Genomic DNA, 17,228 nt, shown 5'->3' on the forward strand with positions numbered 1-17,228 from the left:
GCTCTACCCAGCATTCCAATGGGAAGCGGGAACTGCGGGAACTGTGGGATAGCTGCCCAGAATGCACCGCTTCCAATGTCGACGCGTGCCCCGTTAGTGTGGACTCACAAAGTCGAATTAGTGTCCTTAGTGTGGATACACAAATTCGAATTCATCAGGTCGAATCCACAAATTCGACCTAAGTTAAATCGAACTACTCTTGTAGTGCAGACATACCCTAAGGGAGTTCATGTCTTACTCCCTTAGACTCCTTTGCAAAACTCAGGTTTAATGTTTCTGAAATTCAAGAGAAGCCCAGGCCTTGGAAGTTAATGAGATAGACACAGGACCAGGATTGCAAGGGGTTTAGGCACCTAAGAATGGAATACAGACCTATTGACATTTACAATAGCACCTAAGCACATTAGGCTCCTAACTCCCATTGAATGTCAATAGGACTTAGCCACCTGGATCACTTAGGAGCTTTGATAGATCCCACTAGGCACCTGTCTCCATCTTTAGGTGCCTAAATACCTTTGTGATCCTGACCCACAGATAACATAGAACTGGGCTGGAGTTGGGGAACTTTGGAGGAGATTCTAGGGCCTGTGCTATGCAGAGGGTCAAACTATAGGATCATAATGGCTCCTTTTGGCTTTCTCTATGACTCTTTAAACTTTTGCCTCTGGGCCTCTGCTTTTGAGCTGTGCAGAGCTCCGGGGAGTGAGTCCCATAAGCCTGAAAATAGACATGGATAAATCACCTTCCACAGCATCAGTTCTTTAATATCAGTGAAGCTCAAAGCCAGCTGCACACAGCTCATCTACTGAGGGCAACAGGTTTGTGCCTAGCTCTGTCAGATCAGTCTAAGAGTGAGAGGAGAAATTACTCTTACATGGCTTAGCTTTTGGCTTTTAGATACTCCAGTGGTGTTAACAATGGAGTTAGATAGATAATGACCAAAGAATCCTGGCACTGGAGGATCGAATGCATCACAGGTTTGGGAAAAATCCACAATGACCTGCACAGTAAGTTCATTATTTCAATTAAATATATTTGGGGATTAATATACAGAGCATATGTAAGACCCTACACGTAAATTACATTTTGAACTCTGTAAGGCTTTTGCTGTCTATTTAGTCATACATCTAGATCCAGTCAGAAAAAAAAATCAGTGGAAAATTTTGACTTTGCACTAGAAACCCAAAATCAGAAAAATTTTGGAGACTTGGCAGCCAAAAGCTACTTTTTTCAGTTGAAAACTGTTGAAAATTAAAAATTTTAATTTGAAAACAAAAGAAAACTGGGGTTTCCAATTTTTTTTTTAAAAATAGTATCACAGACACTTTCCGTGACCATTTTTGTTTAGTTTAAAATTCTGTTTTTGAAAACAAAAATGTGAACGAAAATTTCTGACTGCCCCTTATTGGAAATGGAGTTGTTAGCAAAAGTGGGAAACATCAATAGTTTTGAATAATACCATGATTTCCAATCCATTTGTGCTATTGCAACTGTGTTTATTTCTGTTTTAAAGGAATAGCGAGTAGAGGATAAAAATTGAGTAACAAGCAAAGCTGTTAGCCACAGAATGTGTTTTATACCCACTAGCACCTTTCAACTTAGAGTAGGAGTTGAACTGGCCAGCTAAGCTCTGGCTATCCTGACACAACCCAAGAAGACAAAGGAGGTTAACGGGAAGTGAACCCAGCTCTCCTATTCTAGCAGCAGAGCCTCTGCCCCTCACTGATGCTAGCTAAACATCAATGCTCTTGACAAGGGTTCAGAAGACAGACATAGTAAGACACAGACACTCCCCACAGGAGCTCACAATGCAACTAGCCAAGGCCAGGGCCGACGAGAGTGGGGGGAAGCCGGTACAAATTACTGGGACCCGGTGGTCTGGAAGGGGGCCCAGGGCCCGACTATGTTGCATATGTGATTTTAATATAAGGTTTTTTTAAATGTTTAATTTTTTTATATGTTCTTTAAGAATAAATGTTTTCTTTTCCTATTCCATCTTTCATTTGTATACCAGGCAAGGCATTTTTTTCCCCGCACATCAATACAAATCCCGGGTAAAGACTTTTAGCCAGTCCACCCCTGCTGGGGGGCCTGAATTTTTTTTTTTCACCGGTACCTGAACCCGCTCTGGGCAGCCCTGGGCAAGGCAGGGAAAGGGAGAGAGGAACTATTAGAGATGAGCTGGTGCTCAGTGTGCTGGGTGTGTCTGTGTCGTGTTTCCCTAGGACAATGGAATCAGGCTGTGCAGGTGGTTTAGAAGTGTAGTTTCCTGTCCAAGTGTTGTCATAAGAATTTATGACAGGAAGGGACCTGAGTCATCAAATCCAATCCTCTGCTACCACTGGGCAACCCCGTCATATAATCTCCATCAGAAATTGACCCATCCCCATGTTAATCTAGTTGGGTTGTCTGCTCTAGTTAGGCTGTTCCTGGCCCTCCCTTCTCTGACGGGGACAAACCTTCTCTGCATTTGCAGTCTAAATTTACTCATGGCCAGTTTATCGCCATTTGTTCTTATGTCAACATTGTCCTTTAGAATCAACAGTTCTTCTCCCTCGCTGGTGTTTATCTCCCTGATCTATTTACAGAGAGTGATTGTATCCCCTCTCAACTGGTGTTTTGCTAGGCTACACAAGCCAAACTCACCTAGGCTATGTCTAAACTAAGGGCTAGGGGTGTAATTTCCCGCTTACATACTTGCACTAGCTTGATGAGTGCTAGCGCGAGTCCAAATAGCAGTGTATCTGTGGGGCCATGGGCACAGCTACAACCTCCTCTGTGCCCTGAGGGAACATGCTTAGCTGTGCCTCCACTGCCACTGCCCATGCTATGGTGACAATTTATACTCGCACCAGCTCTAATTGAGCTACTGTGAGTGTGTGTATGCAAGCTGGGAATCACGCTCCTAGCTCATAGTGCAGGCAGTGTCTCATTATCCTCTCCTAAAATAGCTCTCCATTGTCGCAATAGCAGGACCATCATTCCTAAGATTGTTCAATTTGTGTTGTGACTCATTCCATATTTACACTGCTTTTTATTAAGCCACATCTTGGATGGATAGTGAGATGGTAGAAATGGAGCCATCCTTTGACTGTAAGGGTGCTATACTGATTTACAGTGGTGTGATGATAATGCTCCTGACTCGTGGTGTGATTGTCAGGGGTAAAGAGGCAGAAGTGCTCTATCCTGACATTGCCCTTGCCCATCCCTCCATAGGCAGCACACGATGTCCTGAGAAGGAAAATGTCCAACCAAACTACCATGGCCGAATTCCTTCTCCTGAGCTTCTCTGAGGTTCAAGAGTTGCAGATTTTACACTTTGTGGTGTTTCTAGGGATTTTCCTGGCAGCCCTGATGGGGAACCTCCTCATTATTGCAGCTGTGGCCCTGGACCACCATCTTCACACTCCCATGTACTTCTTCTTGATGAATTTGTCCATGATAGACCTCGGATCCATCTCTGTCATTATCCCCAAGTCCATGGCCAATTCCCTATTGAACACCAGGTCGATTTCTTATTCTGGGTGTGTTGCCCAGGTCTTCTTCTTCATTTTCTTCACTGCAGCTGACTTTGGTTTTCTCACCATCATGGCATACGACCGCTACGTCACCATCTGCAAACCACTACACTATGCGTCTCTGATGAACTGGAGAGTTTGTATTGAAATGGCAGCCAGTGCTTGGATCAGTGGTATTTTCTGCTCTGCACTGCACACTGGGAACACATTTGCATTAACCTTCTGTGGAGGCAACATGGTGGATCAATTCTTCTGTGAAATCCCACAGCTACTCAAGCTCACTTGCTCTGACTCATATCTCAATGAAGTTGGGGTTATTGCCTTTTTTGCATGTTTAACTATAAGCTGATTTGTTTTAATAATTGTGTCATATGTTCAGATCTTCACCATGGTGCTGAGAATCCCCTCTGAGCGGGGCCGGCATAAAGCCATCTCCACCTGCCTCCCTCACCTCATTGTGGTCTCCTTGTTTATTTGCACTGGGACTTTTGCCTATGTGAAACCACCCTCCCTCTGTCTATCAGGTCTGGATCTTGTGGTGGGTGTGCTCTATTCCGTGGTGCCACCGATTATGAATCCAATCATCTACAGCATGGGGAACAAGGAAATTAAAAGTGCTCTGAGGAAACTGACTAGGTGAACATTATTAACTAAGAATAAAATTTCCAGATTTCTCCCATGACCATGACTTCATTCTGTCTATCTTTACAGATAGAATTATTGTCTCCACAGGAATGTGATGTGCAATCTCTTTATGTAATGATCAAAACTCAGTTAACTAAAGTTAATGGAGTTACTTTAGGCTTACACCGGTGTAAATTAGATAAGATCTCTCTCTCTCTCTCTCTCTCTCTCTCTCTCTCTCTCTCTCTCTCTCTCTGTATCTATTGCAACAAACCAAAACAAAACTTTAGTTAACACTGTAGTTTAGTTAAGATTGTCCCCCGGAGCTGGCAATAGCTAGTGGTAATCATCTGCTTGCACACTAGCAGCATTGGCTATGTCCACTGCAGCTGTAATGAATGGTAAAGGCAGATATTGGCACACACACAGGAGGGAAATAGGGGCTGTCAGCCATACCTGTTCTGCCTCTGCCTCTATTTCCTCCCAGTCCCCTGTCACTCACTATCACATCCCCCTTCGCAGTGTCCCACCCTTCCTCTCCACTCCACCTAGCTCCCATTCCTTTCCAACTGATCCACCACCCCATTTATCCCCCACTTTAATCACCCCTCTGTTGCTACCCCCAAAACCCCTTGTTAGGGGAGCTTTTGACAACTAGCAAAATGCCTAGGCCACTGCCAGTAGCTGGAATCCTGATTATCTCACTCATTGCTAAAGGCAGCTCAGGGGTTGAGCGACCACAAGACGTGAGCATGAGCCTGCATCCTTCCTGGTAAGCTCTCTTTTGAAATTGCTGAAGTTTGCTTCTTAGAAAAACAGAAAGTCTGGCTGTAGTTTTGACTGCTGTTATGTGGAAATTCAGGTGCAAGGCTAACAGCTCAAAATTGATTGCTAATGATTTTTTGTGACTTTTTTAACATCTGCTTCTTGCTTAATGGTTGCTTTTGATTGGTAAGCTACGTAACACTTGTAAGGATAAGAAGGGGCCAAGATCTGGGTTAAGTGAGCTCTGCTGTGAACCCATCTCGAGTTCCCCAGCAGCAGACGGAAGGCTGTCCACTGGAAATCTGTGACTGGACACTCGAGGACCACTCCAGACCTTGGGGTAACTACAGTTTGGGGTGCTCCAACGTAACCTGTTGCTTGTGTGTGTACGTGCTGGAGACTAAATAAAGTAAAAGCTTTATGTGAAAGCACTCTTGTTTGTACTATTTATATCAACCACTTATCAGATGGGTGAGCAGTGTCCCCATTGATTTATTTCCTGACACCGCCTCATAAGGAGTAAAGTTACTGAGAACTTTGGGTTCAGAAAGCCGTTGGGTAACACCTCTCCCGTTGTTCCCCCCCATCCTCTCTACCCAGCAGGAATGTGCATGTGTAACCATTTTCATTCCAAAAATAGTTTCAGCACCTTCCAAATTTTCTGCTGTGCTCGGGTGACGTTTCAAAAAATTAAAAACCCTTGGACAGAGGCAGATGCCACCTTCTTTTAGTTTCAGACCTTGGCCCACTATTTGAGTCAAACTCAATGCCTGAGTGGGGCTCAGGTTTGATGGCCAGGCCATTCCTCCTTCAGAAGCTTAGGTCTGTGATCCAGAGTTAGTGTTCAACCAGCTCATGCTCTCTCCATGCACATGCACTCTGTAATCTGTTTAGCACCACACCAACCACTTCAAAGGCTGACGTGCCTAACTGGAGAGCTACACACTATAGCTAATAGCACTGTAACTTGACTTCCCCCAAAGGGCTGGTATCTGGCCTGCACCCTGGTGCAGTAACCATCAAGCACAGGAGAACCTGCTTCTGTGAGGATCTGAGCCCCGGTTTGATCTATCTGTGTGTGAAAAAAAATCAGCACCAAAATACCCTAATTTTAAGAAAAGTTAGAAGTAACTTCATTGCAGTCAATGGGACTGACACAACCCACACTTAGTCAGGAGTAATTCAATGGGGCTGACTCCCCTCTCACCCCAGGGTAACTCGGTGGAGTTGTGATGCTGCACAGCTGGTCTAAGGAAGAGGAGATTCAGGCTTTTTGACTCCAGCCCCCACCATGTTCTCCATCCACTGAACCCCTCTTACCCTAGACCCTGAGTATCTCCCTCCCTCTCTCTCACACAGCCCAGACCCCCCAAACAAACACCCACAACCCCTAAGCCCCTCATTCCCTACTCATAACCTTCCACCCCAGAGACACTTCCAGCCCTTGTCTGTTGAGATTGCCCCCTCCCACCGTCCAGAGCCAATTTCCTCACCCAGAGTTTGTGACTCAGCTTCCTCAGAGATCCCTACTTAACCCCTCTGCCCATCTGTCCCCTCCTCTGCTCCATTCCCCTGACGTGGCCCCAGTCCCAGGGAACAGCCCCCCACCCCTGCTTCCTTCCACCTCCCTCCAAACACCAGCCCATTCTCTCCTCCATCTCCCCATTGGCAAACCCAGGCCACCACTTTCTTCCTTCCCCACTCTCCTCCTTCCTCTGCCTGGCCCAGCTCTGCTCTTCTGAACAGTGACTTCAGGGTGGGCTCCGCCCAACCCTGCCCAATACATAGTTAAGCTGGGGAACAAGGTATCACTCATACAAAGAGCCCAGCAAAATGAATCATTGACAGAGATCACAGGAGCCCTCACATGTACATCAGATCAGAGAATGAATTAAACCACCATGATGCAGGTCTCCAGCCAGCCACTAACTCACAGGGAACCTCCCTGACACAGAGTTCAGTGAAGAATTGTTCACTGGGAGGCACTGCCCCTCCCTCTACAGTAGCTGGTGCTGGTCCCTCCAGGAGTCACTGCTCTGAGTAGGGCTGTTCCCAGGAGAACGTGGAAAGAGGCACTTTTAGTCCCATAAAGCTCTGCTGACTCTCAGGGCTGGATTCATACACTTCAGGGCCATGCATGGGGCTCTGCCCCCTTGACCCTGTACCCCACATGGAGTGGCAGTGGTGGGGGCCCCTCAAAGAGAGGCTGAGACAGTGGCATGGGACCCCCTGCTCTCTCCCAGAAGATCGTTAGGTCAGCCAGGGTCTGCATCATTTGGGTTTGCTGCTCGAGACAGGGCTGGCTCTAGGGCTTTTGCCCCCCCCAAGTGGCAAAAAAAAAAAAAATACAAAAATCTGTGATCGCAATCGGCAGCAGCTCCACCATGCCACTTTCTTCTTCGGCGGCAATTTGGTGGCTGGTCCTTGCCTCTGAGAGGGACTGAGGGACCCGCCGCTGAATTGCTGCCGAAGAGCCCAACGTGCCGCCCCTTCCCCTTGGCTGCCCCAAGCACCTGCTTGTTCAGCTGGGGCCTGTAGCCGTCCCTGGCCTGAGAAGGCCAATAGTGTCCTGGGGCATCTTCCTCTCCTTTTCCTGCTGGAATTCCTGGGCCCTTCTCCTGTTCACCCCGCCTTTCTCCATGCCATCTGCCATGTCGGCACTCCAGGCCCTCTGTTTTTGGTCCACTGCAACACTGGTTTGCAGGATCTAACTGAACATGTCCTCCCTTGTCCTCTTCTTTCACCTCCTCATCAGGGTCAGGCCTTCTGTGAGTGCAGAGGGGGCACACCTCAAAGACCACCATGCTGGAAGCTGCTGATAAAAGAGACAGATGTATCATTTACAATCATGGTCGAAAGCGTTTTCCAGCTCCAGCCATGTGGAGGAGTATGGCCTTCCAGGGTTGTGGTGGGGGAGGATTTTCCATTGCCTGAAGCTATAATATTTCAGGCCCCATTCCAGGGATATGATTCTAGGGCAACGGCACTGATTATTGGCACTATTTGCCACAGGCAGTAGTAGAGTGACCACCTTCTCAAAAGGCAAAAGTGGGACACATGCAAGAGCCCAGACCCCTCCTTGGCCCCACCCCTTCTTTTCCCCCCGAGCCCCCACCCCCTGCTCCTCCTCTTCCCCCGAGGCCCACAGTTGCACACAACAAGGGACAGTTCCTAGATGGGCAATCAGGAAAAGGCATTTCAAAAATATGCAGGGATTTGAAAAGGGTGTGTGACTTCTGGTCTCCATGAGCCCGAGGCAGTTGAGTTCACCATTGTAACCAGCAGAGTCATTGTTGCAAGAATCGGGCATTGTGGGACAGCTGCTGGAGGACTGTTAGGGTTGACACAGGTCATGCACTGTCTACACTCATGCAGCATCAACCTCTGTAGGTCGACCATGGCTCAATGCCACTCAGGGAGGCGGTTTTACTGCATCACCTTCACGGGGTGCTTACATCAGCCAGAGACAAAAGTGTAGACACGGGAACAAATAGATCGATGCAAGTTGACTTATGTCGACCTAATTTTCTAGTGTAGACCAGGCCTTAGACGCACCCATGATCCACAGAACCCCCCACTCAGGGGCGGCTCTGTGTATTTTGCTGCCCCAAGCACGCAATCAGGCTGACTTCAGTGGCATGCCTGCAGGATGTCCGTTGGTAAGGTGGATTTGGCGTACCCGCTGCTGAATTGTCACTGAAGCCGAAGGACCAGCTGACCTCCCGCAGGCATGCCACCGAAGGCAGCCTGACTGCTGCCCTCATGGTGACCGGCAGGCTGTCCCCTGTGGCTTGCCGTCCCAGACACGTGCTTGGTGCACTGGTGTCTGGAGCCGCCCCTGCCTCCACTCTGCTGCTGAATAACCCTGTCGGCACCTAAGTTTCTGCCTCAGGCAGATGCATAGCTCACTGCTAAGCCCCAGAGGGAACCTCAAAGCAGGTGAAGTTGGACGTTTCCCCACCAAGCTCACCTCCAGGGCCCGATCCGGTAGGTGTCCTGAGAGCACACGTCACTCCACCCAAAGCAGCTGGTGGGGTGGGGAGGCAAAAGTCACCTTCAAGCCATTGGATAAGGCACTCAGCTGGGATATGATAGTAGCCAATTTAAGTCCCCCTTCTGCCTGAGAAGAAGGGGCCTTAATAGGGATCTTTCCCCTCTCAGGGGAGCACCCAAACCACTGGGCTATGGGATAGCCTGAAATGAGAATCCCTCCAGCACTCCTGCTGCAGCCGTTTGACTGCATCCATAATTAAACATGCCTTGCTCCGGATAGAATGTGGGACCCCCTCCATAGCCCAGCTGAGGGGGGAACACCTGTTCAAACCCTGCTCCCTACCACGCAGAGGTGGGAGCTGAGCTGGGGTCTCCATGGGACATCTCAAACTCCTAGCCTAGTCCTTTGTACTACTCCCATGGGTGCAGTCCTTTCTCTCCCTCGCCTCCCCACCCCTAGGCCATCTGCTATGTGGTTAGGTATGTGCCACCTCCAATCTTGCAAGAAACAACTTAGACGCCTGGCTCCAGAAGGGCTCCAGGCAGTGAATTGCTAGAAACCTCCTTTCTGCCTGGATTTAAGTGCAAAACTCTCTGCTAGAACACATCCCTCTTCTTGGCATCTGCTACTGGCTGGCTTAGGCAAGGTAATAATTGGAGATATACCAATCTCTTAGAACTGGAAGGGACCTTGAAAGGTCATCTAGTCCAGCCCCCTGTCTTCACTAGCAGGACCAATTTTTGTCCCAGATCCCTAAGTGGCCTCCTCAAGGATTGAACTCATAACCCTGAGTTTAGCAGGCCAATGCTCAAACCACTGAGCTATCCCTCCCCCCCCCTAGTGTGCTGGCTTTGTGCACCCTCCCTCAGGCATCGACCTCTTCCCAGGCATTGTATGGAGATTTGGGGCACCAAACAGAGGATCTGTGGTTTCCCCTGGGTGGCAGGTGACCTAAAAGTTAGGCATTGCAATACAGGGTATTGCAATGGCTAAGTGGATCCAGACCCACTAGGCCATCCTTCCACCCCATGTGGTTATAAATCCTCTCCATTCTCATTCGTGAACCTCCTATGACTACTTCTGCCCCTCATAATATAGAAGGTGCAAGCAACAGGTAAGGCTTGACAAGGGGGTATTTATTTCCTATGATAGCCATTGTCTGGCAAAAAAAGACACCTGATGACAAAGACCTCTGATAACTTTACTGTTAATGAGCACTAGGGGTAGCAAAGGGTGGGGGCAGGGAAGGGGCAGCTATACTGTATAATGGGCACTAAGGGCAACAGAGGGTGAGATGAGAAGGAGTTGTTATATCTGATGAACAGGGCTCCAGGGAGTGACTCACCAACCGCCCTTAGAGAACAGACTTGGATAAATCTTCTACCCGCAGCGCCAACTCTTTGCTGCCAGAGAAGCCCAGAGTCAGCCACGCAGCTCATAGGCAGTGAGCAAGAGGTCTGAGTTTAATGATATTCAGTCTCACTGAGAACAGTGAAAGGGTCCTTTAGCTACGTAACATTTGGCATCCAGATCCTACTGTGATAGGGGCATCAGAGATAGATAGATAGATAGATAGATGAACTTCAGTGATTCCTTCCCAGCAGTACCTTGTCGTTGAGAAAGAAACAGTTTCAGCTGGAATAAAGCCACACTCCTCAGCACAGTAAGTTGACAGTTGTCATTAAATATCTGGGATTTCTAAGGGGTTGAATTTAGCCATATAAATGTGAGTGGCAATGTCCATTTTTCACTATGAGTTTAGTCAGCCTGGTATAGCTAATTCCATGGCACACAGGGGCAAACTCATTTTGCTTAATTTTTATCTTTTTTGCATAATATGGAACATGGGATCTGAATGGAGACCTTGGGTCCAGTTTCTGCACTGCCAGTGTTTTGGGCAAGGGACTTAACATTCATGGCTTTCTGGTTCCCCGTTTGTCGAAAGGATGGAAATCTGGAACAAATTCACTAAATTCAGTGGGATTGGGCTGTCGTCCGTGTGGTCAGAGTCAGGTCTTCTAGACTCTCTTAGACACGTGGGCCAGATTTTTAAAGATGCCTAGCAGTATTCTGAGATGAACCTAGACACGTCCAAATCATTAAAATAAATGGATGTTAAGTATCTAGATGCTTTTGAAAATCCAACTGGGCACCTAAACACCTTTAAAAACCTGACCCTTTATTCTTGATCCACTGTGTGATCCAGTGGCAGGAAGAACTTAGCTCCAATTAGAGCTGGCCAGGAATTTTTCAATTAACTGTTGTTTTTTTTGTCGGAAAACACCGATTGTCAAAACCAAACCGTGTTGCTAAAATGTTCTAGTTTCAATGAGACGTCCGTCAGGAAGGCATCTTTATACTTTTGAAAATCCCACCCGATGCCTAAACACCTTTAACAATCTGGCCATCTATGGGGTAAGGAAGCAGCTGAGGGGGGGTTTGTGACTGTCTGTGGGGCATAAATGTTGGACTGAGGTGCCTAAAGTGGCATTTAGGGGCCTAAGCCCCTTTGTGAATCAAGACCTTAGTTAGCAAAGTGACCGGACAGGGTTTAAAATAAACACAACAGCAGGTCTGCTGAATAAAAAGATGCCATTAAAGTAGCACCTCATGAACCTGTATTGTAAATCTTGCAATTACATGGTCATGGGTGGCTAGTTCTATGGGCATGTGGTGGTGGACCACCATTCACCACTGACAGAGCAGGGAAGCTGAGTGGCTTCCTGCCTGCTCCCTCCACATGGCTGCCGGCCCCTCCCTGCAGCCCCTGGACGGGTGGGTTTGTGTCCTGCCCCAAGTTTCCCTGGATCATAATGTGAAGCTGTGGGGGCAGTGCCTGGGAGTAGCAGCGCACGGAGACTCCTTGCATGCCCAGCCCAGGAGCCCCGGGTAAGCGCTGCAACTCCCCACCTCCACCCCATTCCAGAAGCTGCACCTACTCTTCAGTCCCCAAACTCCCTCCCAGAGCCTGCACCCCTTCCCTCTGCACCCCCTCCCATCCCCAAGCTCCCTCCCAGAGCCTGCACCCAGCCCAGAGCCTGTACCCTTCACCCCCTCCTGCACTCCCAGCCCCTGTCCCATCCCAGAGCCTGCACCCCCACCCCCTTCCCACACCCCCTCTCCTGCCCTCAAACTCCCTACCAAAGCCTGCACCCCTCACCCCCGCCCCTTGTCCCAGCCCAGAGCCTACAGCCAAACTCCATTCCAGAGCCCGCACCCCCATCCCTCCACACACCCTCCTGTCCCCAAACTCCATCCCAGATCCTGCACCTCACCCCCAGCCCAGAGCCTGCACCCAAACTCAGTCACAGAGCTTGCACTACTCATCCCCTCCTGCATCCCCACCTCCTGCCGCAGCCCAGCACCTGCACCCAGCACCCAAACTCCATTCCAGAGCCTGCACCCCAGACCCCCTCCTCCACACAAACTCCCTCCCAGAGTCCATGTCTCACCTATCCTGCACCCCACTCTCCTGCCCCAGCCCAGGGCTTGCACCACAGACGTCCTTCCCCGACCCAAACTCCCTCCCAGAGACTTAGGCAGGTGGTGGGGGGGTGGAGTTTGGGGGGGCAGGGCGTGGGGGACGGGTTCTGGGCACCACCAAAAATTCTACAAACCTGCCACCCCTGTACATGGTGATGGAGAAGAAAAGGAAGAGTCTTGTTATTTTTCTGAGCTGCAATATATGCCCTGCAGCATAATATGTATAACCAGTCTCTGTCTACCTTCAATTTCTTGTTCCATGACCATCACCCATTGGCCTTCCCTCTGCAGTGTATAGCTACACAAGAAATGTCCAACAGAACTACCGTGACTGAGTTCCTTCTCTTGGGATTCTCTGATGTGAGGGAACAGCAGATTTTACATTTCCTGGTGTTTCTAGTGATTACCTGGCAGCCGTGGTGGGGAATCTTCTCATCATCACAGTCGTAGCCCTCGACCACAACCTTCACACCCCATGTACATTTCCTGGGCAACTTATCCTTCCTAGACCTCTGCTACATCTCAGTCACCATTCCCAAGTCCATGGCTGACTCCCTAACTAACAACAGACTCATCTCTTTCTCTGGATGTGTCACCCAAGTCTTTTTGGTTGTAACTTTTGCAGTAGCAGAACTGGCCTTTCTTACGGTGATGGCATATAACCGCTACATTGCAATCTGCCACCCTCTGCATTACAGGGTTACTATGAACAGAGGTGCATGTGCCCAGATGGCAGCTGGCTCATGGATCAGCAGCATGATCTCCTCTGTGAGTCCAATGATATCACTCAGTTTTTCTGTGATATCCCACAGTTGCTAAAGATCTCTTGCTCTGATACACATGCTAATGTAATAGTCATGACTGCCCTGAGATCACTTCTAGATGTGGTCTGCTTCGTATTGATAATTGTGTCCTACATTCACATCTTCTCCACGGTGATGAGAATCTCCTCTGAGCAGGGCAGGTACAAAGCCTTCTCCACCTGCATCCCTCACCTGGTTGTTTTTTGTTTATTTATCAGTACAGCATCATTTACGTACATGAGGCCCAGGTCAATGTCTTCAACATTTCTGGACCTGATGGCTGCTGTATTGTATTGTGTGGTGCCACCACTAATGCATCCAATCATTTACAGTCTAAGAAACAAAGAGATAAAAAGTTCGCTGTGGAAAATGATAGGCAGGATATTTTTTCCCAACAAAAGCAAATTCCTCACACTGAATTCTTAGCGTCCGACTGGAATAAAGTATTCCCAAGATCTACCTTATGGAATGGGCCAGGCTGACTTTGTATGAGGACCAGCCTATGTTCATGTTAGGGTTAGAACTTGGTGTTCTGCATTTTCTGATTTTGGCTGAAAGATTTTAAAATCTGAAAGAAATATGGGGGAAAATATTTAAAGCATCTAAGTGTCCCAAGAGCCAAAGTCCCATTTTCAAGTAAGACTCAGGCACTTCTGAAAATTTTACTCTTGGGTGCTCAAATCCCAGTGAGTTGTTGATAGAATGTGTGAGTCTAATTATCTTTTGGCCCCTTTGAAAATCCAAGGAAGAGTAATAGCAAATTTTTCATTTTTTTATTTTAAAATATCCATTTAAAATGAACTTTTTAATTTCAAAATGTCATTTCCAAATAAAAACAATGATTTTTTTTTCATTTCAAAATGGTAATTCCAATTTTTTTTTAAATGAAATGTTTTGAATAGGCATTTTAAGTCAAACTGACAATTCATAATGATTAGTTTCAGTGTTGTTTTGTAGATGTGTTGGTCCCAGGATATGAGAGAGACAATGTGGGTGAGGTAGTATCTTTTATTGTACCAACATCTGTTGGTGGAAGAGAGAAGTTTCTGAGCAACCTGAAGAAGAACTGTGTAGCTTGAAAGTTTGTCTTTTGCACCAACAGAAGTTCGTCTAATTCATAATGACATTTTTTATTTGCAGCTAACATTTTTAAATGAAAGAATTTTCTTTGGAATGTCAAAGCGTTTCATTTTGGTTAAAAAAAAATCAGCATTTTTGGTTTTGACATTTCCCAATCAAGTTTTTCAGAACTTTTCATTCTGTGAAATTATTTGATATTTGTACTCATCAATCCTAGCTAAGATGAAAACAAATGTCAAAATACCAGAATTTATCACAGAAGTTTCTGTTTTCCAACCAGCTGTAAACCCCAGGCTTTTACACTAGCAACATTCTCACTTTGATTTTACAAGGTGCGCGCTGCTGACCTCTCCACACCTCAGGGAAAAGAACTGAGAAGGGAAAAGGGGCCCGTGGGGAGAACCTGGCTGAGGCCTGCAGCTGGCCTTATTTACACCCCAGCTCCAGTTCCCCTACAGAGGAGGTAGGTGCTCATCTACCGATCTCTCCAGTCTATCCATTGAGCAATGAGTCCCTTTTGACTAGGGCTGGGCAGAAAATATGGTGTTTTTTTCTGTAGAAAATTTTGACTTTATGACAAACAACCCCTCTCCCCAACTTTCAGCTGAAAATGTAAATTTCTATTTGGAAATAGCACTGCTGTGTCTCTTGGGAGTTGCAATTTATGTGCTTCAAACCCCTGTTCTCCTCTATGAATAGGTTCTCTGGCTGGACAACATATGCACCATAGGATTCCTTCTTCCTGAGTCACTGTGTACATCATGAGAGTTCCATGGCTACAAGAGTGGCGGGTGGAGGGGTCTTGCAGGGGAAAAGGGTGAAGGAGAGGAGGGACGCACATGGCGAGCAGGGACCTCTGGAGAAGGGGAGTGGAGGGGCAGGGAGGATCACTGCAGCCAGGCAGCAGCTGGTGGTGGGGGCCTCGGGGAAGAGGCCGAGCAGAGACAGGGAGAGGCCCACCATGGCCCAGGTGTCCAGCGGCAGGTCGTCGGCGACTGCACCAGAGTAGACTTAGCCTCCCCTGGTCTGTTATATGCACTGCCCATGGGGACATGGAATGGGAAGAGATTGTGCCTGATAAAGTGTCCTGAGGAACGATGACATATTCTGATATAAACCTCCACTGGGCAACAGAGGAATTGAGGAGAGAAATGTTGAAAAGTGCCTAACAGACAAATGTTAAAAGTATTTAGGAACCTAAATATTAAGATAGATCCTCAAATTTGCCTAACTCCCATTGATTTCATGATTTCTACTCATATGAACTTTTGCTAATGGTCTCCAACTGGGCAGTCTTCTGAAGGACGAATAGACCAGTTCCGACCTATGATGCCCATCTGGATGGTGCAAAGGCTAGTTCAGTCTCCAGGACCCATTCATGACCTGCCTTTCCACAGAGATTGTGCCAACCAGCAATGGGGACATTGTCTGCCCATCCAGCTAGTGGTGAGTTTTGTAGTGACAGGGCAAATCCAGGACCTCAGATCTCAAAGCTCCTTTCTTGAACTTTGAGGAATCTGGGATCCCAACATGGTTTAGAGTCTTGGTTTGGGTCCATCTCTGCTTTTCTATCATTTGGACACATTCCTGTTAAGGGGAATGTTTCTTATTTCAGCCTGAGTAAGCCTAGATGCTATATCCAAGCAGTGTCCCAGTCTTGTTCCCATTGGAGTCCATAAACTCTCCATGTCTTCTGGGGAGAGCTGGTTGGGAATTTTCCACTGGAATGGTTTTCCAATGTAAAATTCTCGCTCACAAAATCAAAAAATTCCATGAGATAATTGAGGTGTTCAGTGATCCCTCTGTGCTGAAGGAGCTTGCAAGAGCTCAATGCGTAGGAAAAAATGTGTGTCTTCTCTGCATGAATGGGGCTAGCACCTAGGGATTCCTGCCTCCAGCCACTGAGTTCAGCCCACTTAGCCTTGCTACTTTTGTGTCTTTGCTCTCCCTTTAGCTTGCTGACACTGCAGAAACTCACAGGGCAGAGAAGCCTGGGTCTGAGCTGGGCAGGGCTTCAGGGGGTGAGTTCTGGAAGCCCTCGGAGAACAGACGTTGTCCCATCTTGTTCTCCATGGCAGTGACATGCAAAGTCATCTGCACACAGCCCTGCTGCAGAGACCAGTGTGTCAGAGTCGCCCCTCATCCCGTGGTTAAGCCACCCAGCTAAGGGGCGGCAGAGCCCTGTTCAAATCCCGTCTCCTCATCAGGCAGAGGGGAATTGAACTGGGCTGTTCCATATCTCAGGAAGTGCCCTAACCACTAACTCAAGGCAAAAAGGGAGGCTTCCCCTGGCCTGATTCCTGCTGGCAGGAAATGGCTTAGGTGCCTTAGCCAGCTAACTCCAGGAGAGGGATTCCCATCTGTGGATCTCAAACAGAAATAAGGGCGTCCCTGAAACCTGGACTTAGGTTGTGAGGTGCCTTATAAGGGGCAAGGATTATCACACACCCTCTTGTCAGCATCTCCTGTTGGCTAGTTTAGGCATCTCTCTGCCTAGCATGCTCGCTTTTGTGGGTCCTATTCTTAGGGGTCTGTCTCTCCCAGTTCATTGTGTGAGCCAGGGGTCCTAACTCAGGCTTTTTGGATTCCATTATTCCTCAATGATTTTCTAGGCACCTGAAAGTTAGTCACTGTGATGCTCAGCATTGCAGCTTGTGAGTCCCCTTATAGATCTGGGGCTGGGCTCCTCTCTCATCCCTTAGAAGGGTCCCTCCTGGTCATGTCCCCCTGCCTTGCCCACACTGTATATGTTAACTACATGACTCAGGACTTGATCATGCTCCCATTCAAACTTATGCCATTCATAGGACTTATGCCATTCATTTATTTTATCTGGGTCATGAGAAGAAAATAGACCCCTTTCTAAGTGTGTGATCTGACCCATCTTCGAAATCACAAGGGCAGGAGAAAACCTATTCTCTCTCACCAAAAATGTGAGGGCTTCACATCCAGGCTATCCAG

The 17,228-nt window shown here is 47.8% G+C and overlaps 2 pseudogenes; both read left to right on the forward strand.

Annotated features, from left to right (window-relative positions):
* Positions 1 to 3,261: 3,261 nt before the first annotated feature.
* LOC123346736 lies at positions 3,262 to 4,158 on the forward strand (annotated as a pseudogene).
* Positions 4,159 to 12,693: 8,535 nt separating this feature from the next.
* On the forward strand, positions 12,694 to 13,613 carry LOC123346738 (annotated as a pseudogene).
* The last annotated feature ends 3,615 nt before the right edge of the window (positions 13,614 to 17,228 follow it).

Source organism: Mauremys mutica, chromosome 12 (assembly GCF_020497125.1).
Source record: "Mauremys mutica isolate MM-2020 ecotype Southern chromosome 12, ASM2049712v1, whole genome shotgun sequence".
NCBI lineage: Eukaryota > Metazoa > Chordata > Testudines > Geoemydidae > Mauremys > Mauremys mutica.